Genomic DNA, 26,081 nt, shown 5'->3' with positions numbered 1-26,081 from the left:
AGTGGTAGTTTGTTCATGTTGGGTTTGGTTTTTTGCATTCCAGGGACCTGTGTGTCTGTCTGAACTGTGAAAATTACCACCTTAAATAACAGCAGGACAAGGCACGTCAGATACAACTTTTTAGACAGGGCTGACTGCTGATTTTGTAAAGACTCTTCTTCATATTTCCTGTCAATTGGCAAACCTGCTGATGCTGAGCTGCTCTGCTGATGGTTTTATTTACTGGGGACTGAATCTGGTTTGTGTGTCAAGCTTGTGACATACATCTCTGAAGTTTCTGGTGTGAATGACTTGCTGGGTGACAAGTAGGTCTGGTGCAGAGAGAAGATTAGAACAGAGCTGCTCTGCCTTGTGGCCCAGACTTTTAACTACTTGAGAAAGAAACAATCTTCCCTTTTCTGTAAAGCTCTTATAAAAAGTCTTGGTATATTTTTATTTGTTGTTGTTGTTCTTTCCCTACAGCTGTCAAAACGGTACTTAGCAGGTTTATCCAAAAAACTGAGAGCTGGGGGTATAGTCACTGAGCTGATCCTATTTTAATCATTGACCTTAAGTGGAAAGAAGCAAAAAATCAAACAAATATTTTCTTTTTTTTTTGCTGATCTTTGAAAGGCTGCCAAAGCTAGCAAAGGTGAATCCATTTGGGACAAAGGAGATGCTTTTGTTTTCCTGCTTCTTTCAGCTTTGTTGTATTTTTTATGGCGCTCAGCTACTGTAATTGGAATACAAAACAACTTTGCATCAAATCCCTCTGAAACCAAGATATGCTTCATATAAGTACAATGCCACCCAGAAAATGCTTGTGTACCTACATGTGTATAATTTATACCTACTTGGTAAGTATTCTAAATTCCTGCAGCTTTTTTTTTTTTGTTAAAGGACAAAGATGGAGAGAGAATTTTCCTGCACCTCTTTGGCTTGAACAGAAGAGCTCAGCCTGAATCAAAGTACTAATTCAAATGCAGCAATTTTGAAAAGAAAAATTAAATATGAATGTTAATTTTTTTGTATCATACAGACTGCTGACACGAAACCCCCTGCAGGTGTTACTTTTATCCTTGTTGCTCAATGCTCTGAGGGAAATACACCTGTTACAGTTCAGTGAGCTCACATACATGCACAGCCTGTCCAATATTCATGGATCCTTCAGGTTCAGTACACTGGGAATAAACCTTAGAGCATAGGCATTTTTCTTAAAAGGTCATTAAAGCTTTCCAGAGGCCCAAACTGTTTAGTAATGTTCATGTAGTGAATTAAGTGGTGTCACATTTGTGATTAATGTCAATTAAACAGCTTGGGCTGATTTTGTATGATCTAAAGCAGTTTTGTTCCATATTGCCTGCTGTGGGACATGGCTGCAACTTTGGCACTGGCTGTGGGCTCCCATAGAGCTAAGACGATAGATTCTGCATGTCAATTGCAAAGCCTGGGAGGTGAATTGTTCAGTATTGGTGAGGATTCTTTGTGTACTACTCAACATGGTCCAGAGTATTTCATTCACTGCCTTGCAACTAACATGAAAACAGGAGAACGAAAACGGGCTGGGCCAACTTTGTTTCCTTATGAACATAACTCTGGTTATGTCCATAAGTTATGCCTACTGCTTCAGCAATAGGATCTTTTGCTTTCTTGGGAGTGTAAACATTTGCAGGATTAAATAAATAACAACAATTTTAATAATAATGATATAGGGACTCCTCCATAAGGTCAGTCAGGCCTTTTCTTCTGTGAAACCGCTCAGTTCTGTGTAACAGGACAAGATGAGCACAGTTTTGAAATCATTCACATTCACTCTGAAATGTAAGGACACTGGCTGGTGTTTGATTGATGCAGGTAATGGTTTTTGCTCACCAAGGACAGAACTTACAAAAAAAGAATAATTCAAGAAGCTGATACTTTGTAAATCTGATAAAATGCATGTTTTCAACTGGAATTTGGGATGTTAAGTAACTACTTGTAAATTTATTCTGCTTCCATGCTGCTTACTCCCTTGGGAATATTTATACAAGACAGCCTTCATTCTGGTGAGCTTCACAAACCAAGCTTAGTTGTCTTTTGTAAGATGAAATCTGTGTTGCCACCATCCTTACAGAGACCATTCTTTTATCAGTTTCAGTTTGTCCTCAGCTATTTTGAAGAATGAGCACAGATGTATTGTAAATCCTGTTAATATGCCTCTCTCATTTCTGGAGATGCCTTTCCAGATTCATGCTAGGGTTTAATTTGTCTTTTCTTTGAGGCAGAAATGCCGCACTGGTGGCTCATCACCATTCTCAAGGCCTTGAGGCTTTCTCTTCTTCTGTCATATGGAAATCAAAGTATTTCGTGGGAGTCCATCTGTTCTGATGAAAGCAAACACCTAACATTTTTGACCTGCCCAGAAAGCTTTTAGATAGCAAGCTGCTTGATTTCCTGAGAGTTTATTGACTGTTGGGCTCTGCCTCTGAGGCAATTCTCCTATGCAGAGTAGGTCAGGTACATAAGATATCCCACAGTGCATGCTGTAGATCGACTCTCAGGCAGGTAATAATCAGATCTAAGGATTCTAGTCCTCACCTGCCTTTGTCTGAGGTAAACCACAAAACAGGGGTTCTGATAATTGTACTAGGATAACCAAGGTTCTGTTTTATAATGAAAAATAAGAGCCTATTTGAGTTTCTGAGTTAGATTCTTTTTTTTCTCCCTAGAGCAAAGCTCTCTTCCTTGCAATAGTAAATATTATTGTGTCTCTGGAATAATAAGGTATTGTTAGAAGAAAAATCCTGTATGTATTTATCTTTGAGATTGGATTAAGATGCTAGCAACAAATGCAGCCGTTTCTGTGTCTCTTCACGGCTGTTCTGTCCTTAGCTGTCAACATTTTCTTGAAGCATCTCTCCTTGTACATTGTCACCTTCACTTTTTTCCTTAGTTAGCCAACTTTTTGTTTGAAAAACAAGAACCAAATATGCAAGAAGAAAGAACCTTACTCCTTCAGCCCTTCACCTTGATAGTTATACTGATAGCCATTACAACACTAATCCATCACAGGCAGATTTTTTTTGTAAGAATCGCTCAGTGGAGGACGGATTGTCAATTATCGTGTTACTGAATGCTAACTGCAGTGGCTCATAACTTCCATAAGGCAATGCCTTATCTTATGTCCAGTTACCTTCAAATATTAGATTCCCTTCTCTGGTAGATCTATGACCACTTTTCTGCTATTACTGATACTGGAGTTCCTTCCTAGAAGCACCCTCATGCTTCTCATGCCTCAGTTGTCTGTCTTGATTCTTTATCAGTTGCTCTTTCTCTCTCGCTGCTTTTTTTCAACAATTCCCTCACAAACTGGTTTGATAAAGCAACTCAGAGAACATGATGGTTCTCAGCCACTTTAAGGTTGATATGTAGTATAGTGAGGCCCTGTTTCATATTGAATGAATTTGTTTCCTGCAATGCTTTACTGTCAGCCTTCCAGAAACATAGTTCAAGAGTGGAAGAAGGTTAATTCATTTATAGGAACAGGCCATTTTTCATTTTATTGTTTAGATTCATTGTATTGCTAAATTATTATCTAGCAGTTAAATGTCAGGTTACCCTCCACTGCCTTCTTCAAGGAAGATTTTGGCATGAGTTGTCTGAGCCTCAGGGGAGGTTTAGATTGGATGTTAGGAAGAATTTATTTACAGGGAGTTGTCATCACGCATTGGAAGTGGTAGAGAGAGTCCTCATTATTGGAGGCATTTAAGAGAAAGCAGACGTGGCGCTGAGGGACATGGTTCAGTGGTGGGACTTGCTGGGCCAGGTTGATGGTGCCTCAATGATCTTTTTAACCTAGAGGACTTTCTGATTCCATGAGCAGTAATGCACAGTGTGTGTGACTGCAGAACAGCATACAACTGGAAATGTGATGGACATTTTTCACTGCCTCACTGGGTTGCCTCTTCCTCAGTCCCTTTTCTCTCCTTCCCTTCTCTCCTCCCCCCCTCCATCCAGCACTGGTGTTTTATGTAGTTAGAACCAGCAAAATCATACACAGCTTTCTCTAGTGCACAACTTAAAAATGTAGCTTACTTTATTTCATGAGTCATTTGTGCTCTCGAACAAGATGAGTAGAACAGATTCCTTTTTCGTGACAGTTGAGATAAATGGGGCTGGTATAATTGACAGAAGGATGTGATAGATTTGTATTTGATGGCATTTTCATGATTGGGGTGTCAGTGCAAAAAAGACCGCTGTTTTTTCGAGGAGTGCCTGCTCTGCATATGCTAAAATGGGGTTACTTTAAAGATACACAGAACTAAGCCCCCAGATGTCTATGCACTTCTGGATAGTATTGGATGGTTGCTGTTCAGAGAGGAAGTACTAAAATGAAACCAGTTTCTTCAATCTGTAGGAAGTCCAATTCACTTATTTTTATACCCTTGTGTGTGCACCGTAAACATGGTATGCTCTCTTATTACATTTCCACCTCAGTAATTGAAAAGTTCATACAGGAGTTACACGTGGGAATTGTTATTGGAAGGTGATTTTTTTCTTCTGCTCAATAGATACAATTCCCAAGCAATTAAAACTTTTTCTATTATACAACCGCAGAATCTCTGCTAAAAATGTCACAGGAACATGCTGCAGTTGTAGAAGAAATAAAAGCTTTGAAGAACAGAGTATTTGTAGTAAGGTTAACCAAACATCTAAACATTAAATTGTGTATTGACTTTGGACAACGAAAAGAGTTGGGAAATATTTCATGCTGTACTTGGTTGGGTTTTTTTTCAATGCATAGAATTTGACCCTTAAAGGCAATGGCCTTGTCTAGAGCAGTGCAAGTACAAAGCTTTGGTGGTTAATGACTTTTAGAATAAATTTCTATAAATGCAAATTCTGCTGTTTTCTGAAGATTTGTACAAAATTATTTTATATACATTTTCAATCCAAGCATTCAGCCTGGGAAAGGCCTGAGATAAACTTAGTGTACTCTGCTTTGAAAACAAGATTTTGCTCTTTGGAGTGTACCTATGTAGTCAGTGAACACAAATATGAACACAGATCTCTGAGAATAGAGATGAAGGCAGCCTTTCTGCTGGAGCAGGACTTCTGTTCCCAGAAGACATGTGGAACTTAATTCTGAGTTCACAGAGGTTAATGAAAAGCTTTCCACTGATGTTTCTACTCTGCTTTTATATAGGATACAATACCATTCTCACTGCTGCAGAACCAGGTCTCTTCCAGTAGTACGTTTAGGCAGTGCAGCTGTCATCTCTTACCTTTTCCTTTGTCATCCTCTCCATAGGAAGCAAATTATGACTGCTTTATGACAGTGCTGTTATAGGAGCAGCATTCGGTATGTTTGTTGCTCTCTGTTCATAGCAGAAAGCAGAAAGCAGAGAGGATGAAAGGTGTGTTTTGCAGTTGGAGACGTTTTTGAAGGTCCTTAAATTCTGGGAAAGTTCAGGTAGAGATCTAATCCTGGGAAGTTCTGTTGGCTTCTAGCCACTGCAGAGGGATTAGCTGTGCCAGAAAGTTCTGTGCAGGCTCTTTTCTTGGGAGGTATCTTTGGATGTTGTGCTGGGCCACCAAGCCCTTTGAAACTCTTGCTGACTTCAGGTCACAGGAATGCAAACGTCTGTAGGTACTGGACAACGGATTGAAAACTGTTGTTTTATTATTATTTCTCCACTACTCTTTTCTGCATCTCGGTAATGTGCAGGGTATCTGCACAGAATTTTGTTGGGCTTTTTGTAGAATGATGTATATGTTCTTGTTAGGAATATCAAATTCCTTTTCCTCAGTCCTGTTATTAAGTGCAAAAGATGGAATGAAACGTACCTCAAGAGAGAATCAGAAATACTAAGATGATAGTTATGTCTCAATAATCTGCCACTTTGCTGTCCACCATGACACGTGTGCCGTGCTTCTGCATCTGCCTTGTCCACATGAGTCCCACCTGACGCAAGGATTCTGAGTTCCCTGACTTCCCAGTGTAGTGCACAGGGTAGCACGGGCTGTGCTGGGGCTACTGGTTCACTCATGCACTGAGGGTAGTATGGTCTATCTCAGAGACAAACATTCTTGGATCTCTTAGGGTGAGTAAATGCTCACTTTCAGATCTTCAGTGCATAACCTCAAACCTCTGTATCGACGATTCCTGCTTGGTTCTTTGAATACTCTGTTCTTTAAAAATTATTCTTAAAAACAAACAAACAAACAAAAAAAACTAATTAATTGCAAGACGTGATGTGAAAGCTTATCCCTGCTGCTGTAAGATCTAGTGTCAAACTTCCTGTGAGGACAGCGTATTTCCTATTGCAAATCCCTCTATTTACACCAGTGGCAGTGATTATGACACTGTTTGTTTTTAATTATGGCTTTCCTGAAATTTTAGGAAAAATAATCACCTCTTTTTCCCCCCTTCCCAATACTAATCTTTTCAACAGTATTTAATCACAAGGAAAGTATTCTATGTAGGTGTTGGCATTTGGGATAATTTTCAGCACTTCATGAGAGTCAAAGGGTGGAATTTGCCTTTGGATGTATGTGTGCACCAAGGGAAGAAAGGTGTCCATCTAAAAGAGCGGTTTGTCTGAAAGTCTCTTCCTCAGTAGGAAACCTTCTATTGATTTCAGTGGATTGGCAGAAATCAACCCAGTAGGTAATTAACACAGGTAGAAACCTGGCCTCATTTTTATGGCATTGCTTAACGATCGTGTTCGTTGCTTTCTTACAATTGCTTCAGAAATGCCTCGGTTATCATTCACTGAATTTCTTTTGGTTGGGTCTCTCTAATTCTTTGCTTTTCAAAGTCAAAGTGTGAACAAGAAGTGCAGAATTTCATCACAAAAGCTGTACAATGCAGAGGAATTGACACCTAGAGAAACAAGCAGAGTTAAACGGGATTTGACAGGCTGCAGAAAAGAGAGAATGAACAAGATGCAAACAATGAGCAGCAACTACTTATCATTTCACTGGTCACCACAACACATTAAAACTTTCAAAGGCTGTGAAATTAATTGCATGCAGAACAGCACTCAAGGTGCTTAATATTTTGTCTCTCTGGGACAATTTGCTAAGAGCCATCTTTTGAACTACAAATACAAAGCAGGAAAGATGGGGCTCTCTCTGGCTGTGTCATTCTTCATTTTAATGAGGAAAAAATGTCACACTGAGCAGTGTGAATGTGAAATATTATAATGTGCTTCAGTTTTATGTCAGAGCAAGTATGTTTCTTAAAAGAGCCCTAATGATTCTAAATTTTAGACCTTGTTGACAAGACATCTGCTTACTTGGCCTGTGGTTTGAGTCTCATGTATAAACTCATTATCATATATATTAAAAGAAACCTATTAAAATATTTGCATTTTAAAATGAATGATTAAAAAGAACCCATCCACCCTTCCCATCTTTCAGAAACTTGTTCTTTTTGTCGTGCAAAGCATTCCACTGGGGAGAGAGAAATAATACGTTCGTTATTTTCAAGCCATTTAACATTTGGGTAATTCTTATAATTACTTTTCTCTTTAATTGTTAAAGCTGGAAGGCTGATATAATATTACTTTTAAAATTCATAGTTCAATGTAAATAATCTTTTCTGTACCCGCAGACCTCTCAGCTGGATGCTGACTATAACCCTAAGGGTGCTCATTCCTCTTTTTGGTCTTATTTGTTATTTGCTCCTCATCAGTTTTCTATTATTCTCTTTCCTGCCTCTTCAGCTGTCTAGATGCACATGTAATGGGTGAAACAACACTTGAAGCCTTGCTGCTTGTTTATTTAAACAAACCATACTGAGATGAAAAGAGCTGATGATTACAAAGATGTAACAGATCTTATCTAAAAGCTCATCAGGCTCTTGAGAGATTTTAGAAGATCTCCCACCTGGACTCCAGGCTCTGAGATCTTTGCCTGCTGCCCCTGGTGCAGCACAGAGCAGGATGCTCCCCTTGCTTTGGTGGGCAGATTGCTGCTTGGCTCTGTAAGAATGGGTTTGGGTGTGTTTGGGCTCAGCCTGCTCTCAGCTCTGTTAAGTTCCACTGAGCTGGTGGTTTGCAGGTTGCAGGCAGTTCTGGGTCTCCTCTGGTAGATCTGGTAGCTGCAAGAGAAACATCTGAATACATCCACAGGCCAAGAGGCTGCTTGCTGTGCAGGCTGTTCTCTTGTTTGTTAAAAGGCCTCTGCACAAGGCACGAGGGGCGCAGCAGCATGCAGTGGGGAAATAGTCAGCTGAGAAGGTTCTGCTGCCTTCCAGCCCTGGGCACCCACGAGGCTGGGATGGCACAGATCTGCTAACACACCCACCAGCATCATGCTGGGATTTGTATTTCAGATGGAGCAAAGATGAGACTCATTTACTCTGGAGTACTGCTGGTTGCTCTGAGATGAATTTTGTTTGGTGGCAAGGCTAGCAAGAAACTACTTTGCTGCTGAGGTTTCTCATGCCTAGCGAGGAAACATCTTTATTTCCATACACTCCTCTTCCACTCTCCTCTCTTAAAAAATATAATCTTTGGTGTGTCAGTTTCCTAAAACATGCTTAGTGCTTTCTCAGGCATTTAAACCATTTTGTTGCATATTGAAAGCGGCTGTATGGGAAAAGGAAACGGCTCCTGCTGCTTCACAAAAGCAATATGTATAGCATCACAGCTGGAAATAGCATGTTTTATGAACCTGATTTATCTCTCTGCTGTGTGGTATAAATCCTGCTTCCTCACTGCATGGCCTGCACGTGCATTTTCAAGGGCCTAATCCTGCAAGGTCCTGAACAAGGCGCAGAGGAAGGATTCAATTACAAATAAACGTTGATTAGGGGATTGCTGTAACTCCTACACATCCTCTGCCACCTGCCAGGGCAAGCACTCTGTAAAATGGCACAGATCAATGAAAATATTTCCTACCCACTGGAATTATCACATACAGTACTTAATACAATATTTGAAAATCAGAATTATAGCCCATGCAAAGCAGAACATGCTAACACCTCACTCAACACAGTCCCTTTATTCCATTCCATGGTTGTTAGCAGACGATAGACTTTTATGACTTCCATTTTATGATGTTTTCCCTTTTGCACAATGTATTTTGTTGCCAGTTTTCACAGATTGCCAAATCCTTTGTAGAAAGACAGCTGCCTGGTCCCTGTTAAAATATCCGAGTTGTCCAGGTCCTTAGCTAATTCATTGTTCCCATGATGTTGGGAAGGGTCACAGGTAACTGAGGCAGGGAGAGAATGAGGTATGAGGGTACTTTACATGATCCAGATGTGTAGGAGCCAAATGCAGCTGTGTTCTTGCTGCCACCAGGGCTCTCTGTGAGTAAACCACAGGTGCAGCTGTGCTCTGAGCTGCCAGGCCCAGCTGCCTTTCCAGCCCACCTGTACCAGCAGGTATCTTTGAATGTCACATACTCTACTAACTATTAAGAGCCATGGAAGCTGCATTCTGTTTCTCTTCTTAGATAATCCAGTTTTTGATTTAGTTGCCCTAGTATCTTGTCCTGTGATGAACATCCAGTATTGAACTACAAAACCTTGACTATCTCTGTGTCTTGACTATGTACAGCATGTGCAACGTGTTTATAGTTAGTTATATAGTTAAGGTTAGGCAACGATCAGAAGCCCAGCATGCTTGTTACTGTGTAAACCTCAGCAAGATGTCCCTGTCCTGCAATTTGAAACAGCAAAGATATGTAAGAGGTGGGAAGTGTTGTTTGAACAATGGGGAAGCTGAAGCACACTCATTAAATACCTCACCCAGCATCACACACATCGTCTGTGATGGGTTTGAAAAACTCTTCTGTCTTCAGTCCTTTCCCTGTAACTTAGCAGCAAGTCTTCTGTCCTGCATGTGAACCCAATAGGTATACAGCCCAGTGACAGTTACTGATTAACAAAAAAAAGCTGTTATGCTTTACAAAGTGTTGGAGTATTTTATGTTTTCATGTCTGTTGTGGTGTCCTTCCCTCTCAGCATGAGACAGAAAGAGAAAGAGATCCTCCAGATAACAGTGTCTTTATTAGCTGTAAGCTCAGCCAAACATGTGCTAGTTTGTCTGTCACTATGCTACGGTTATCTGCAGGACAGGAATAGAAAACTAACGTCTAATCTTTAAAAAGGGCTTAGGAAAATTATTTCAACCTTTATCCTGCCCCAGCTCAGCTCTGCTTAAATGCTATAATGGTCTAAATAGCTTTTGTTTCCAACATGGACACCAGGGCACCATAGAGGAGCCGCCAGGAAGGAGGCAGCGGCAGCTAGCTGGGAACAGAGACCTGTACATGTACCTGTAAAGACAAAACTGAGGAATGTTACATTTCCAACTTTCTTTTCATTTCTCTAACAAGGAAAGGTGCAGCTGTGCATCTGGGAATAAACCAGCAGGGGAAAGGTGAAGGTTGGACAAGGAGGGGAGCTCTCATCCTTCAATGCTAGCAAGAAATGCTGACTCTTAATTCAGTGAGTGCTGAATTCTCTCTGTGTCATTGTGACTTCTTGGTCTCCCAGAGAAGATCCTGGATATGTTTTTCTACTAAAACTTTTAGGAAAGAGTAAATAAATCTCCAGTAGTCTCTGGGGATTCCATCTGTGGCAGCAACAGGCTGGAGTGTGCTGAGTTGCAGCCTCTCATAACCACTGGAGAAACCCTTGGTGCTTCAGGAGCTTCTTGAAAACATCACCCCAGCTTAGGGTGGAAGAGGATAGATAGCAGTGTATGACCTCGTGATACTGGCTTAAACATTTTTACTGTCTCCATATTTAAAATACAGAAGTTGCCTGATGGGAAAGATATAAAAGCCCATTTCTCAGAAGAGAGCGCTTTCCTTTGGTCTTGTGGGAAGAGAGAGGGCTAATCTATGCCGCTCAAGGATTTTTTTTTTAACTTCAATTTCTACTAGAAAAAAATGGTAATTTATGACCATATTTACTGGCTTCAAACTCATTATTAATTTACCTTTGCATTTCTCTTCAGTCTGGACTGTGCTGTCGCACAGAGCAGCTGCTCCACCCCACATCACACGCTGTGCCCTTGCAGAGCTTTCCCCATCCCCAGGTGAGTGGAAAGGAGACTGCAGGCCTGTATTCCTATGGCACGCCCCTACGTCAAATAGGAAGGGCAGAAGATGGCTTGGCATGGTCCAAAACAGGATGTAAGGAGCAGCCTGTTCTGCCTTGGCCTCTAGTGGTATTTCAGGATGCTTCAGTGAGATGCATCTCAGCTAAAATCTCACAAAGAGCCTCTGGCTGCTCCACTCCATTAGGTATCTACACACAGCGTTAGATCTAACTGGAGTAAAAACGTGATTTGCTTTCACTGCGTGCACTTTTGGATTCAAAGTGGTGTCTTTCCTCCTCTCCAAACAAAGGTGGAGTAATGGAAATAGCATTGAGTCACCAGGTGTACGGGGGAGACTGGCAATAGCATTAGCAGTTCTCCTGTCGTTCTGCTGCCCCTCAGAGTACGTTGGGCAATGCATGCCTCTGCTCAGGGTGTCTGAATGCTCTGGGTCACCATGGCAGTGAAAGGCCCTCCGTCCTTTATAGGAGGTGTTTATAGCATCAGTCTCTAGGGCAGAATTAGAAAAGCTACCTGTCCTTGCTGTTAACTGCCTTACTGTTGAATGAAGTAAAACTACAGCAAATGCCCTTAGGATGTATAGAGAGAAAGTGGTACATAAGGTTATAGGTTTCTAGTCTGTATTACGGCTGATCATCTCAGTAGAGCTTGGGTTTGGGATTGGGACAGGCAGCTGCTCGCTCTCTTTGGATATAACATAGCTAGAAAATGTTCAGAGCTGGTGTTCTAATTGCAGACCCCCAGCCCCTCCCATCTGCACTGCAGCTGCAGTCCCTCTCCTGGTGCTGGCACAACATTGCTGCAGTCTCTTCTTGCCAAATAATGGAACTGAGCTCTGTTAGTGAGGCAGGGCCGTGTATTGTCTGTCTATTTTGTTGGTAAGGATACGCTGTAGCTGTTTTTTTCTTTATTATCCATAAAGTTGAATTATGCACAACCAATTTCACTCTAAAGAACTCTCTTGTACATTTAAAAAATAGAAACAGGGCTTCACTTTCATTTCATTATGTTCTAGTCTTTACAAGGGTTTGTGCTTCTGCTCCTGAGATGCCTTTGCTTACAATGAGAAGGTTACCTCGTACCTTATAATGTGCACCCTTATTTGACAGCCACTTTTCAGCTCAGTAATTATATACACAAATAGCATGCTATCAAAATGTACCATTAAATATATATCTTTTTAAATTCTTGCAGCTTATCTGTTTGGGAAGACACTTCTGTACCTGTGGACAAGAACTTCAGTAGCTAAATTGTCTTCCCCATCGCACTGAGCTTCTCCAGAGCCCTTGTAGATGCTGAAAAATAATTCCAAAATACCTTAGGAATTAGTATGCAAAGAACTAGAGCTCTGATTTGAAAATACCTGAGACCAAATGGGAAATTGTCTGAGAAGTAACACCAGGCAACTACCCAGTACATGGCAGTGCAAAATGTGACCTCTTCCCTTCTTCCATCAGAGGTGCTGCTTTTAACTGATACATTTCAGAACCCAGTGATTAAAAAGTCTTGTGAGCAGCATGGAGCCACTGCTAGCTCTCATGTTATCCTACAAACGTTAGCAGTGATCATCCCTATAAAAATGTGCACGTTTTGTTAACTGCTGTCATTTATTTCAGAGCACTTATTGCTATAAAACATCAAAGACATTTTAATTAAGAGCTTAAATTTTTTATGCTGTGAAGTAGAAATATTTATGAAAGACCTCATCAGAGGCAGAATATTAAAACAAAACAGGTGTTTTAGCAGAAACACAAATAAAATGTCTATCAGTAAACATTAAAAAAATCAATTATTAATCGCGGTTCTTTTAATTCCTATTGAATTGCCTTCCAAAAATTGTGTGCCTAGCAAAGTATATGGCTCTAGTATTCTCTTATCCTACCTCTTGGCCTTCCTATTTCTGTCCTGGGGTGCAGCTGAATACATCACCTGCACCTTCAGAAAAGTTCTTGGGATCCAACTGAGATGAAGGTTATACACTAATAGAGCCAAGTGTCTGAATTCTGTCCTAAGTGCTCTGTTGGAAGAGATGACTTTGCCGTTTCCTGGGCACGAGCAATTTTTCACTCCTAATGTTAGTATTTCTTCACTGTTGAAGATACCAAACCCGAGAATTCATTATGAACCCTTTGGTTGTCTGTAAATGGTCTGATGTTTTCTAGATCTGGCTCACATTTCTGTTGCTAGAATGAAACCAGATGTAGTTGTCTCTCCACTGTACCTCGGCTTTCTTTGCCCAGTCTGGTTAGGAGGTATCTGTGAGACTGGAGAAGAATGTAAGGCTGCAGTGTCCACCTTGGACAGGCGGATTGGTGTGGCAGATCCTCTTATGGTCAACGCTAGCTTTATTTGTCTTCTGAAACCCAAAAGCCTCTGGGCCTTTGGCTTAGAGCAGCCTGCAGGCTGCCCCCAGTTTCTCCTTCTGTTGTTACTGCCATAACGTTGTCCGCTGCCCTAAACCACTTGCTTGAAACACTGCATTTGTATTGTAGCATTCTGTAAGTTCTGTATTATTTATAGTTCCCTCACAAACATTAAGGAAAACGTTGCTTTTGGTTCCATTGAAATTATGGCTGGGTCAACAAGATTAATGCTACTAAATCTCTGCTTTATTTCTGAAGATAAAAATTGTGTTTGTCTTGTAGGTTTTTAATTATCTGTATCTGTTTCAGCTCAGGGCCTACCCTGCACCCTGTGCTTAGCAAGGGGCCACCAGCTGTGGAGCCGGCTGATTCACAACAGGTGGCAGTAAGTAAAGATGCAATCATGGTAATTAGCAGGTGGGAGGGAGACGATCTACCTTATGTAGCTCTGAGAGCCCGTTCTAGAATAGTCCAAGATTTCATTGCTGGTTGAGAGATGTGATTGGGTGACAAGATCTGTGTGGGGTGTGGGTGGAACTGGGAGGGAGGTGGAGCAGGGGAGGGGGAGAGAGCCAGGTGTTCCCAATCACCTACAAAAAGCTCAGAAGAGGGCTGAAGGTGCCTTATTTGTGCTGTAGGTGCACGGGGAGGAGGTGTTTGTTCCTGCTCCAACTGGAAAAGCTTTATTTATTGATTTATTTATTGTAAGGAAAACTAGTCTGTCCTAGTAAGAACCTCGCTAGCTGTGAGGTGGGCTTGAAGCATCTGCTCTGCTGCAGATGGGAGTGCAAAAGGAGTGTGGAGGATGCCCTTCTGTGAAGCTTTTCCACTTCTCTGGGGAGGAGAAGGAGCAAAGCAATGGTGCTGCTGCTGCGTGTGGGAGCGACTGGTCTGCTAAAGGTGAGTGTCTTGTTGCTGTTATGGTGAGCTCCTTGAGCTGCAAAGGGGGAGAGATGCTGATCATCTGAGAAAGAGGAGGGTGCCCACTCATGGGGCAGAGCCTTTCCTGAGCGCAGCCTGTGACTTGTGCTGTGGATGCTCTTCTCATGTAGAGCTGAAAACACATGCTGGAGTGCTTATCTCAGGGCTTTTAAGCTATGTAGGTAAACCTAATCTTTGCTCTATTTTCATACTGATGGCAGTGATGCTGTTGCAAAATTTAGTATGCCAGGTGAATATTCTCTGTTTCATCGATCTATCATCCAGTTCTATTGTTGTTGACTGTCAAGTGACTCTGTTTTCTTGCTCCAAACTCCTAATGGAACTATTCACATTTTTCCAACAACTGTTGTTCAACTCAGTGGGTGAACTTGGTTGGCAAAGCTCCCTTGGTTGTATTGGAGGCCAGATTCCACATATGCTGTTTCTCTGCTAATTAGTGGATTTATGATTTTTCCCCTTTCCAGTTCTTTTCAACAATTAAAGGAACTGCAGTGGGTGCATCTCATGCTGTCTACTGCTTAAGAGAGTGAGGAAAGGAATCAAACTCATTAAAACATATTTATCCTTTGTGATGTAAATTTGATGACTTAATTCAAGGTACAAAATGGCAAGTGAGGTGGCCTACCAGCTTTGTTGAGATTGCAGTATGTGAAAATGAGTGCCTCAAAGACAGAGGGTTCCAGTAACTTCAGCTGTGAGCAGGTTTATTGCAGCTCTTTGATTGGGGGCTGAAAGCTGTGTGTCCAGTGCTGGCTGTGATAGTGATCCTCCTGTCTTCATCTGAAGTTAGCAAAGAAATTAGACTATTGGCTAAGATTCTTGTGGTCTTTGGAATGGCAGAGCATATTTTCCTTAAATCTCCCTTCTGGGGAAGTGTTTACATGAATGCTTTGGATTTTTTTTAAGGTAATCTTAACTTTCAAGTTACAGAAAGGTTAATTTTTCTTCTGTTTCCTAGTGCACAAAATCCTTGCTTACTGGAAGCTGCAAAGAAAGTGTTATGACTCAAAACATGGCACAGCTCTGGTATCACTGGTGGGTGTGGGGGGGGGGGGGGGAGGAAATTTAGCTGTAGTCAAAGCAGCTGTTATTTGGGTAGAAATAAAATGCTGCATGTTTCACCTGAAGAGTTCCTTCTAGCTTCTTCTCAACTGCTCAGTTCCTTCATCTACTTTAATTTGGCCAGTAAATTGATGTGTGAAAATCATGTGCTAGTTCAGAATCATTTATCCTGTGAATAACGTGCTTGAAAGTCCCTCAGGATGGCATTAACCTTTATGTTGATGCAAGTGAGGAGCTTTGTGTGATTTCTTAGGCTGTTGTGTGCTAGGTGTGAATCGAGTGCAGCTGAACATAGTTCATCTTGTAGCAGAGTAATTAAAAAATGTTTTTGTAAGGGAAGCATAGCAAAAATGCTCCCTCTGAAATAATGGTGCTATAATTGCAATATATTATTGTTTTTTATTTTGTGTCTACTTTTTAAAGCTCATAGATTATGATGCTCAGACTGAAAGGTATTCCTGCTTCTTTCTCATCTCCCCAGTCAGCTGCTAACTTAAATGCAGTTCTAACTACCTGTCAGAACTTGCTTGACCAACCAGAAGATACTTTCTTGTCTTGTAATGTCTTGATTCACATCTTGCCAGGTAATCAAATAAAGGAAAGTCTGTTGTGCAGTGCAAGCTGTTGATATCAGTAACAGAATAGTGAAGTTGGCTAATGCTGTGGGACAAGTGATTGCTAATAGGAATGGGAGTAGTGTGCTGAAATCAAAAGGTCATCAACGTGTGTCTGCAACTGATCCTTCATGGCCTTGTTTTTAACACAGGGGACTTTACTCATTCCTAGAACCTCCTGAATACTGTATTAAGGAAGGACTTTTTGCATGAAAGAAGACTTGTTGTAGAAATGATACAATCACCAGGGCTGGAAAAGATCATCCATTCCAGCCATCCATCTACCACCAGTGTTTCCCACTAAACCGCATCCCTCAGTACAACACGTAACTGGTTCTTGAGCACCTCCAAGGAAATGTTGCATGGGATAGAAGTAAACTCTTTGTTGGAGTTGCTCCCGTGCCTGTGTTTGCACTGCTCATCTCCTGAGTGCTGGTGTGCCATAGGAACAGGGAGGACTGCTGCTCCTGCTTTGGTGTGGTATGTCAGAGATGTATGCTGTAGGATGTACTGCTTCTAGCAGAAGATATGGCAGTACCTAATTAGCCAGCAATTATCTAACGTATAAATTAGCTCGAGCAATAGATTCACTACTGCTACTTCTACATATGGTGTCAGAGATGGCAGTGAAAGGCTGCTCTGAACTGGCTGGTCTCTTTTCAGAGAGCTGCTGTTAGGGGAGGTTCCATTCTGGTTTCTGAGGCTGGGATTATGGCCCTGTGCTGTGCAATAGGTGAGCAACTGTAATTCCCTAGAAATCTGTTCCAGCCTTCTGTGAGTTTTCAGACTCTTCTGGGCTGCCAATGTCTGTGAAACTGAAGAACGTCTGTGGCTCTGGGAATATGTAGGTGTTGTCAGAGGAGTGTGTTCGTTGTGCCTTGTGAATTTCGTGATGGGGGGGAAGCCCTCACTGTTCTGTGTCATTTCTGATGCTGGAGGAGCTAATTAATGTGAGAGGGGAAACAGCCCAGACCAATGGAACTGGAATCGAATTCAAATGAAAATTTCACCTGGGGACTTTCTCCTACTTTCTCTTAAATTTTGGCGAGCATTGCAAGATGAAATTTCTTCTCTAATGTGCCTCAACTAGAGCAATGAAAGCAGAGTTGTCTGAGTGTGTGCTGACTGTGGAACTTCTGTGGCTCGTTTATCTGAATGGCTGCTACCTTTAAATGTGGTTTTTAACTACTTGATTATTCTTCTTGAAATCACATACTTTTAAAAATACAACTTTACAGGATTTTTGTTTTATAGGAGTAACTGAAGTATTGTCTTTTGGGAAAGTTTGCTATTCCTGTGTCTTTAACAGTGGCTTCTCTTGATGCTCCTTGTTGAGATTCTTGTATGATTTCAGCCTTTCTCATTTTAAATTTGTCACGTTCCTTTGTGTAAAGTGCAAACAAGTGGTTTGTATTTTGAAAAGCAGAAAAAGTTCTACCCTCTTTAGTTACAATTTGGAGAGTCTATTTCAGATGTTCTGTGAACGCTGAAGACTAAATTTAACAGTGCTAGTAAAACAGGCAGAGAAGCTCCCAGGCACGTAGGCAGTGTACCCCAGGTTATAAATATGTGCCCAAGACTCATTTCAGAAGAGAGAACAGTATGGACTCCTCTGCAGTTCCACAGGAAAATTATTCTGGCCAGTGGTAAAGGATCCAGCTGGCATTTTGATTGACTTCAGATGAAACTTGCATTCCAGGTTTTTATTGTAGCTTACACAAGCTGTCCAAGTACTCACAGCACATCCCCACGGAAAACAAAAGATGATGTATGTGCAGCTTGGTTTTGTTGCTACAGTGAATACGTGTGCAAGCTTAAAAAGGAGAAGAAACATTGAATGGTTGGGGTTTGAAAACATACAGTTTAATAGAAATAGCCTGAGTTGTGCAGGGTTTGTTTGCTTTGGAGGTTTTTTTTGGCTTTTTTTTTGGTTGTGATGTTGTGTGGTGTTTATACATAGCAGTATGGTGCAAGGCAGCAGAGGGTTTTAAAGTTGTGATCTTGCCGCTCCTTTTGCTGTTGTTCTGATGCTTGGAGGCCTTTCCAAAGGATCAGTGGTGGTGTCTGTTAAGCTCTCTGCCCCAGTCCCACACTCTATCAGCAGGTGGCACCGGGCGTCCTCAGTGCCCTTAAAGGGGAAAGGTTGGTGTCAGGTACGGCTTGGGGCACGGCTCCAAACATCTGCACAGAGGAAGCTCACTTGACTGCAGTATGGGGCATGAGTTCTGTTCCTGAGCTGCTGCAACGAGGGTGGTTCTTCACCCAGTGCTGCTGTACAGCTGTAACAGGGCAGCAGAATGGTGTTAACTGCTCTTTTCTTGGTGGGTGAGCACCCCGTGTTGGTTACATCTCGTGCTGTTTAGATTTCTCTTCTTTCTCCAAACGTATACAAACACAAAGTTGAGTAGTTTCCTGAAATATCTCTGTTAGTCTTCAGAAGCACAGATGAGCTGATACTTTACAAGCTACAGTTCTCTTTGTTAGCCTTGAAGTTCTTGGTACTGTTCAGAGTGCAAATTAATCAAGGGTCCTATGCATAAAATACCACATGATGGTGTAATTAAAACCGTCTGTAAATGCAGTGGGGCCAAACTGGAGTTGCATGGGCAGTTCTAATTCTGGCAGTTCTTAATTTTGGAGTGCTTGGATTAGCAATAAAATGCTGTTTTATTGTGGTTTTTCAATGTAATTAAAAATATATTGGGAGATGAGCAAGTGAAGTAGGAAACAACACAGAAGATAATTACAAGCAGATCTTCATTTCAAGCAGAGAAGTTAATCTTCCTTTGGGCTTTTGGGCCTGTTTTAAGAGGGTAATTAGCCGTAGACCCTGCGGCTTCTGACTCCCAGTCTCAGCTTAAACCTCTACATCCTAATACATGAGGATGTGCAGCTCCGAGGCTGGGAGAAGCTGTCAGGCACAAGCATGCATTCTGCATGTTTGAACCTGGGGACAGCAGCCTGAGTTCTGCTGGACCCTGCCTGCTCAGCAAGGACATAAGTGCAACTGGTTTCAGTGAAGCAAAGAACCTCGGAAGCAATTCTATTCCTATGAGTGGATGAACTGCACCAGTCCTAGTTTTTCCTTTTGTTACACCGTGTTCTAAAGGTGAAAGTACACAGTCATAGCAGATTTTAACCTGTCAGTTATAGAACCAATTAATTTGATATCTCCTTTACACTTTGTTTATGGGTCATTGTGTTTAGCCCTTCTGTTTCCTTTACTCTGGTTACACAGGCATTTCCAGGTGTGAGTGCTGTTTGAAACTCCTTTCATTAAATATCCGGTGCAAATGCTTATTTCTGTCATTTGAAAGCAGGTCCTGTCTTTCAGGAGCAGCCCCTTCATGTCTTGTTCCCTTCCGTTGACTTCTAAGGCCCAAATTCCCTTTCAGTGGTCTCCTTCAGAAGGCATTGGAAGGGAGATGGTCCTTGGCCACTGTTCCTGCTACAGAAAGGAAGCTTATAGGGGCGATTTCTCATCTCTGACAATGGTTTGCTGACCCATTTCTGATGATCAAATCCAGCCCTTTTAAAAATGGAATGGGTCTGACAGTGGGAGATCGGAGTATAGCTGTCCTGGGCAGAATTGTGTGATTAGTGGACCAGGTAGATACAGTCTGTGGTGCCAAGCCCTGCTGGATCACTTTGAAAATCTGTCCAACTTTTTTTTTAAGCACTTGCAATAAGAATTAATTTAATTTTAAAAAAATCACTGGCTACCTTCCGACATGTATTTCTTCTAGGCTACTGCAGAGGAAGGCCTCTGCCAAGTTAGAAAGATGAACAGTGAATCCAAGCCCTGAAAATTGATTGGGCAATTTAACAGGGTAGATAAATGCTGTACTGCTCTCTGCTTCTTGTGGAAGTTAACATTTTTCAGGTTTACAGAGTATTTAAAACTGGCAGATCCTTTTTGTAAAGCTGTTGACATAAGCATGCAATGTAGGGCTTATATTAACATCAATAGGAAGAGGCTGCAATGGTTGTCACTGCTCCATTTTTGCACTGCTCCTTAGGGGGCTGAAAAATCAAGCTTAAAAGTCTCCCAATGAGGCTATTCAACCAAGAACCAGGAAAGCTGATAGTTTTATGGAAAGTTTATTCCTTCTGGCAAAATGTGTGTGTACTGAGTAATCTACAATTCAGCTCTATTTGGTTCTGTGTTTTTGGTTTTTTAGTAACATACAGAGAACTTACGGTTCATTTACACAAATTTTCCTCTGCACTGGGGGTACTGCTGCTCTCGTTCCTGCAGTTCTTCTGTGAAAACAGAAAGATATCAGAAGGCAATCAGCAGAAGTTCGTACAGCATTTTCCCCACTTTCTCCATGGGAAAACCCCTGCCCTTCTTAGAGATGTGGAATGTTTTCTTCTGAAGGTAGCACTTCAGTCAGTTTTTTCATAGGAAAGCTGTGCTGTACAGTTTGGCTCTTTTGCTGTAAGACTGCAGCAATGCCAACTGGTGGATACAGTCTGAAGCTGAAGAAACACAAAGTGCTTGGTTTGTCCTGGGTCTGCATCCATGCTCCATAAATGGAGAAGGAAGGATTAAAGCTTTACGCGGTTTGGAAGTAGCTACATCTACTAAATATTGTATGACTGTCTTGGCCATCAATAATTCAAAAAAATCCTTTGAGCCTAAAATGACAAAAATCTCACTTGGACAGTTGTAGCTGCAGGCAGAACAGAAAGGATTTGAGCCAATTGTGGGCTTGTGCTTTGTTGACTATAAAGGTTGAAGAACACCTGAGGTCTCCGCATTCATTAAAATAGAAAAGAGCAGAACAAAGCAGAACATTGCCGCAGAAGAGACAAAGTGTGGTTTTGCATTCGCTGCAATTGCTCTGATAGATGTAAGGTTGCTGAATTTCTGTTGCAGTGCAGATTACGCTACCCTGAAATGCTGGATTAATTTAGGAATGTATTGAACATAAGAAAAAATTATTTGTGTAATGAGATTGCTTAGGCTTGTCCCTCCTTTAATCACTGGATTTGATGTGCAGACAGGACGTGGGCTTGTCACCTGGGGGTGTTGATCTGTGCAGGCACAGTGCAGCAGGAGGTGGGGAGGAGGAGAGCCGTGGTGTTCTTCCAGCGCCACGCCATGGCTTTGGAGTGTTGGGTGTGGAGGTGCTGGGCTGTGCTCTCCTTGGTTTTCCCCAGCCTTGGCTGCAGGGTATAATTGCAGGAGCCATAATGTTTCAAACCTTTTGGACCTCAGCAGAGGTTTGAGCAGCCCCTGTCCAAGTTCTTCAGACCAGTGTCACAGAGGTGTCAGACCTCATGCACAGGTAGGATGCTGAAAGTTGAGTGTGTTTTTTTTTTTTTCAGTGACAGCTTGAGAAACTGAATGGTGGGAAGCATTAGAATCCAAAACTGAATTAAGCAGAGGGCAGTGGGGAAGCTTTCTGGTCACGCTGAATGGCGGGTCTTAAACTTAGTAGGTTTTCCTCAGTGTTATTCATTTTTAAATATTTTTAGTTCTATGCTAACATCAAAGTGAAAAGCTGTTTTGAGTGACAAATCGGGACTCCAATATCAGCAGTAGTAAATGACTCGCATCTATTTTTCTGGGGCAAATGCGTCACAAATCTCCCTTTGTCCAAAGGATAAGAACTTTTCTCTAGATTTGATGATTTTTGCTATAAAGTGCATTTGTCTTGCATCTCTTCAAATTCAGTATAGATTTTCTTCAATCCTTGTTGTTTTCAGGAGGATGTATTCTTGAGATCTCACTTCAGGAAAAAAAGAGCATAAGATGGTGTAAGCCAAGGAGGAAAGGAACAGTTTAAGCAGTCAGAAAAACACCTGTGTGAATACATGGCAGTGCATAAGGATCACTTCTCTGCTTTTCACCTGCTTTTGTTGGGGCCCTCAAACATTACGAGGGTAGTGCAGTGCTCATAGAAATGGATAGATCTCTCTCCAAAGGGTTTTGCTGGCCTCTGTGTGGTCTCCTTTCTCACATTGTGCACTGGGATCAGAAATATGTGGCTGATTCCTGGTGCCCAGCACACCCAGGTTCAAAGGAAGGTGCTGAGGTGACCCATCAGAGCAGCTCTGCTGCTGTGCTCCCAGAGCAGCACTGTTTGTGTCAGTTTGGCAACAGCACTGCTGAAACCAGAATGAATCCCAGGAGAAGGAAGAAATGGCTCTACCTGGACAGACATTACTAGCTAAGGGCAAGTAGTGCTTTTCTGCTAAGAGCGTGTACAGATGTTAGCCCTTATTGGCTCAAAGGTGGCATTTGACATAAAAACCCAGCTGCCTTCTGAAACTTGGTTAATGACAGGTGTGAGTTTAACTTCCATCAGAGACGAGTTCTTGAGTTGGCCCTAAAAATTTTCAGGCTCCACATTCAAACTGGAGCGTGAAGAATCCCTCACTTCAAGTTGGCAGATGTGGTCTTCATCACAACAAGATTGTTCTTGTGCCATTACTGGCTGAGGTGAGAAGATCATAAAAGCCTCCTCTCGTGAAATTTTCAGCCCAAGTTTGCTCTGCTACACAGTCTGGAGCAAAAATGTTTCTTTTATTTGAGTTCTTACCTGAACTTGAGTGACGCGGAGGTTTTTACTGACTACTAACCTCCAATGTGTGTGTGAGCAATTCTATTAAATTTCAACATCAATGAAATTACTCAGGTGAATAACTCTAAAAGCTCAGTCCCTTTAAAGTGTGCGGATAAAAATTCTGGTCGTTTCTCAGAGCTCTGTTTGAATTCAATGGCGCTTCTGAGAGCAGAGGATCAAATCTTGGTTGGACATGATTGACATTCTGATACCGTGTCTTTTCTGCCTCCTTCCAGTTACTTCATACAAAGCCATAGAAATAATAGGAGTGGTACCAAAGTAGAGAGAGCCCCGAGACCCAGCTTTTCCTTTCAGTTCAGCCTGGCAGTGGGTCCAAATCTTTCTCCTTTTTCTAGGACCCGCCCCAAGTGCTGTGAAGCCCTTTGGACCTGGGGAGTTTAAGGGAGGTTCAGACCAAACCTTCAGCAGCGAGATGTCTTTGTGGTAAGATTGGGATTTTGCCAGGGTGTCATCCTGTGTACCCTGAAGGCAGCTGCTGCCTGTGAAATGGACCCTTGAGGCATTTTGTCGGATTAAAAAGTATTGCTTTTGTAACTCAAATTGTCAAAACTGCCTTTTTAATATACCTTAGATTAAGGCCTTTACTGCTGCTGACATTCTGCTGGCTTTAAAGTCAATCTGTGGTACGTGAGCAGCTAATGCAAATAGCTAGTTTAATATGAAACGTTTTGCTTTGAGCAACGTGGCTAAGGATACAAGTGGTGTATTTCCTGGAGTGTGTTGTAGCTGTGCTACATATCTGGCTTACATTTTTGTGTAATTGTAGGTACCAATTATTCACATTTGGTCTTATGAAACCCTGAAAACTTATGTCTCATGAGTCAGCATGTAATTTTCTTCTGCACAAATTGCAGAATTATGCGTCGAAGCTAAGTACATCGAATAATGGTAATTTACAATTGAATTCCTATGGATTTACATATTACAACCACATTAATGCCAGAGGAATCCACAACATTGTCAAATAGGTTAATAATGGTTACTGTTAGTGCAGAGAATACCAGTGGAATTAATAATGATTAACCACTTATTTCAATGGCATAATTTTGCATACATTTACCTTGAAATTATGAAAAATATAAAAATGTCATGGCAAGTGAAGGTTGAAGAAAGGGAATGGAATGCCCCCGTTATGAAGGGTTACCCATCCCACAGCTCTGGGTTTTGTTGGGGAGCAAAGGCTTCCAGTGGTGGTTCCACTTCCTAGGCAGGAACGGTCATCATTCCCACTGTGAACTGGGATGAGGCCATGAGCCTGTTTGAGCAGGAGTGAGTGGAGCCCCAGCTCCACTGTTCTTAGTGAGAGTGCGCGGGTGGGCTCTGTGCTGTAGGTCCCTCTGCTGTGCTGACCCCAACTGAGGGGCTGGCCAGGAGAGAGGCAGTGTGAGCAAGAAGCAGGGCTCCAGCACTGGGAAAACAGCACCAGTGTGCTGATCTGTGGGTTGTTTCGGGCTCCTGTGCACCTGTGGTAGTTTGGCATGCAGTGCCTCATGCCTGAGCATTCACACGTATGGCAGTGTACTGACATAAAGCCTTCCTTTTGTTGAAAGTGTTTTATGAATTGGGGTGGGATGCTGCATTTAGATCTTTTCAGAGAAGGGAATACCAATAACCATTCTGGAGTGTGTGGAGGAGGGAAATAAATGGCACTGCAAATGGATGTAGCTCGTTATTTGTGCAGTCATTAATATTTAACTTCCCTTTTTCACAGGCTATTACCACTTGAATTTGTAGTATGCCAAAGTTTTCCTGTTTCAGAGGAGGCACATTTGAACCTGAAAGATGCTTAGATTTTATTTTCTGCATCGCTATAATGCATGCCGTGTATTTGAGACACGTTAACAACTGAAAAGCACCCACCCCTGGGCCGTGGTACCTGGGCTTTGCAGCTGGCTTTGTGTTTCACTATGCTGGGGTTGGCTGGGGGAGCATTTATCATAGCTTCTTTAAAAAAAAAAAAAAAAAAAAAAAAAAAAGCCTTGGGTTTCGTGTTCTGCTCCTTCTCACCATGAGTTGCACTGCAGGAGCATGCATTAATGTTCTGAGCATGGAATGAATTGACTTTGCTGATTGATCGAGCCTGTTCAGAGTGGATGGCCATGTCCACAGACAGTGAGACCTCAAGGATGAAATGAAAGATATATTTTTCTTCCTGCTCTGCTCAAAGCAAATGATTGCTGTTTAAAAGACAGTGATGTACAAGAATAACAACAGCAAAGTTTAATCTAAAGTGGAACTATGAATTTGTGAAATACAAAAAAGCTAATTTGTGGTACCACCTGGTCCCTGAATAAGCAAATGACTGAAAAGCAGTTCCAGAAACCGGCCGGGTTTGCTTCCTTCACCAGGGAAGCAGAAGCATGCTTTAGGTTTGGTTTAGGACAACTTTTGATGAGCAGCACTGGTGTAAGGAAAAATATCTTCTAGTCAATTTGCACATTTTATGGGGATCCGTCTGGAAGGTGGCTGTTACAGAAAGATAAGGATTCTAATTTTGTAATTGAGTGCACTCTGAAAAGACAATTAGGAACTAATGTGATAAGTAATTGTAAATTATAACGGCGGAAGAAACCCGATTCACAGTCCTCTGTGAAAACTGTATTTGTGTATTCAAATGATGCATCTGTACTTTTATTTTCCCACATGTACATTTTACTCATAAAGCAGGAAAAAGGGTTTTGTATGGTTTTGATTTAAAAAAAAAAAAAAAAAAAAATTGCTGAAATGCATCTCTGTCTCAATCTGAGTGCAGCATTGGAACATCAGGTGGCAGAATGACTTGGTGGTTTGGCCACGTAAAAAATAACGTGGGTACGGTGTCTGGAGCCTCTACCCGTGTGGGTTTAACAGGATTTAAGTCTGTTTGCCAGGGATAAATGCTCCAGTTGGCAGAGAACAGGTGAGTGTTGTGCCTTTGTTATGGCAGGAGGCTGGCTGTGGGGCTGTGTGAATCCTATGGCACAGGTTGCAGCCATGGGCTCTGCGTGTGCAGATGAAGACTCAAGCCAAGGAGCCGTGCTGCTTTCTGCTGCTGGCAGAGCTGTGTGCTGCCCCTCAGTGATGTGTGCCTTGCAGTCGGCTTTCCACACAGTATTGCTTTTATTTCTGATCACTGAAGTAGGAATAAAACTTATACGCAGAAGAGAAAACCCTGTGAATGTAGGCAATTGTGTTCTCTGTGCCCAGCGGCAGCGTGCTGCCCTGCTCTGCAGAACGTATTCGTAAGTAGGACTTGCTGGGATGTCCACTTACAAACTGTCACAGCAATTAATGGTCATATAAGCAAAGCAGTGTGTGATTTCATAACAGTGGGTAGAAGAGATCTTTGCCTACTGAAAAGGACCAAAGAGTAAAACTGCTCTGCCATGGTCACCTGCTAACAGCCAAGTCACAGTGAGATCATTTATTTCAGAAAGCAAACCCATTCCTGGGTAAGGAAGAGGGAAACTGCGATTAGTTTAT

General features: G+C 41.9%; 1 long non-coding RNA gene across 6 annotated transcripts in view; it reads left to right on the top strand.

The window, feature by feature from the left end:
• Nucleotides 1-26,081, top strand: part of LOC125700738 (uncharacterized) — a 197,990-nt gene that overhangs the window by 69,453 nt on the left and 102,456 nt on the right. For 4 of the 6 annotated variants that reach the window (XR_007380040.1, XR_007380035.1, XR_007380038.1 and 1 more), the window contains 2 exons: nt 13,715-13,790; nt 14,115-14,305. This is a non-coding gene — a long non-coding RNA (uncharacterized LOC125700738). Of the gene's footprint in view, nt 1-43; nt 367-13,714; nt 13,791-14,114; nt 14,306-22,954; nt 23,043-26,081 lie in introns of those variants that run through there. The other 2 variants (XR_007380037.1, XR_007380039.1) reach the window with 2 other exon arrangements.

Source organism: Lagopus muta, chromosome 15 (genome assembly GCF_023343835.1).
Source record: "Lagopus muta isolate bLagMut1 chromosome 15, bLagMut1 primary, whole genome shotgun sequence".
Classification (NCBI taxonomy): domain Eukaryota; kingdom Metazoa; phylum Chordata; class Aves; order Galliformes; family Phasianidae; genus Lagopus; species Lagopus muta.
Note: the sequence above shows the minus strand (reverse complement) of the source record. Positions and strands in the feature narration are given on the sequence as shown.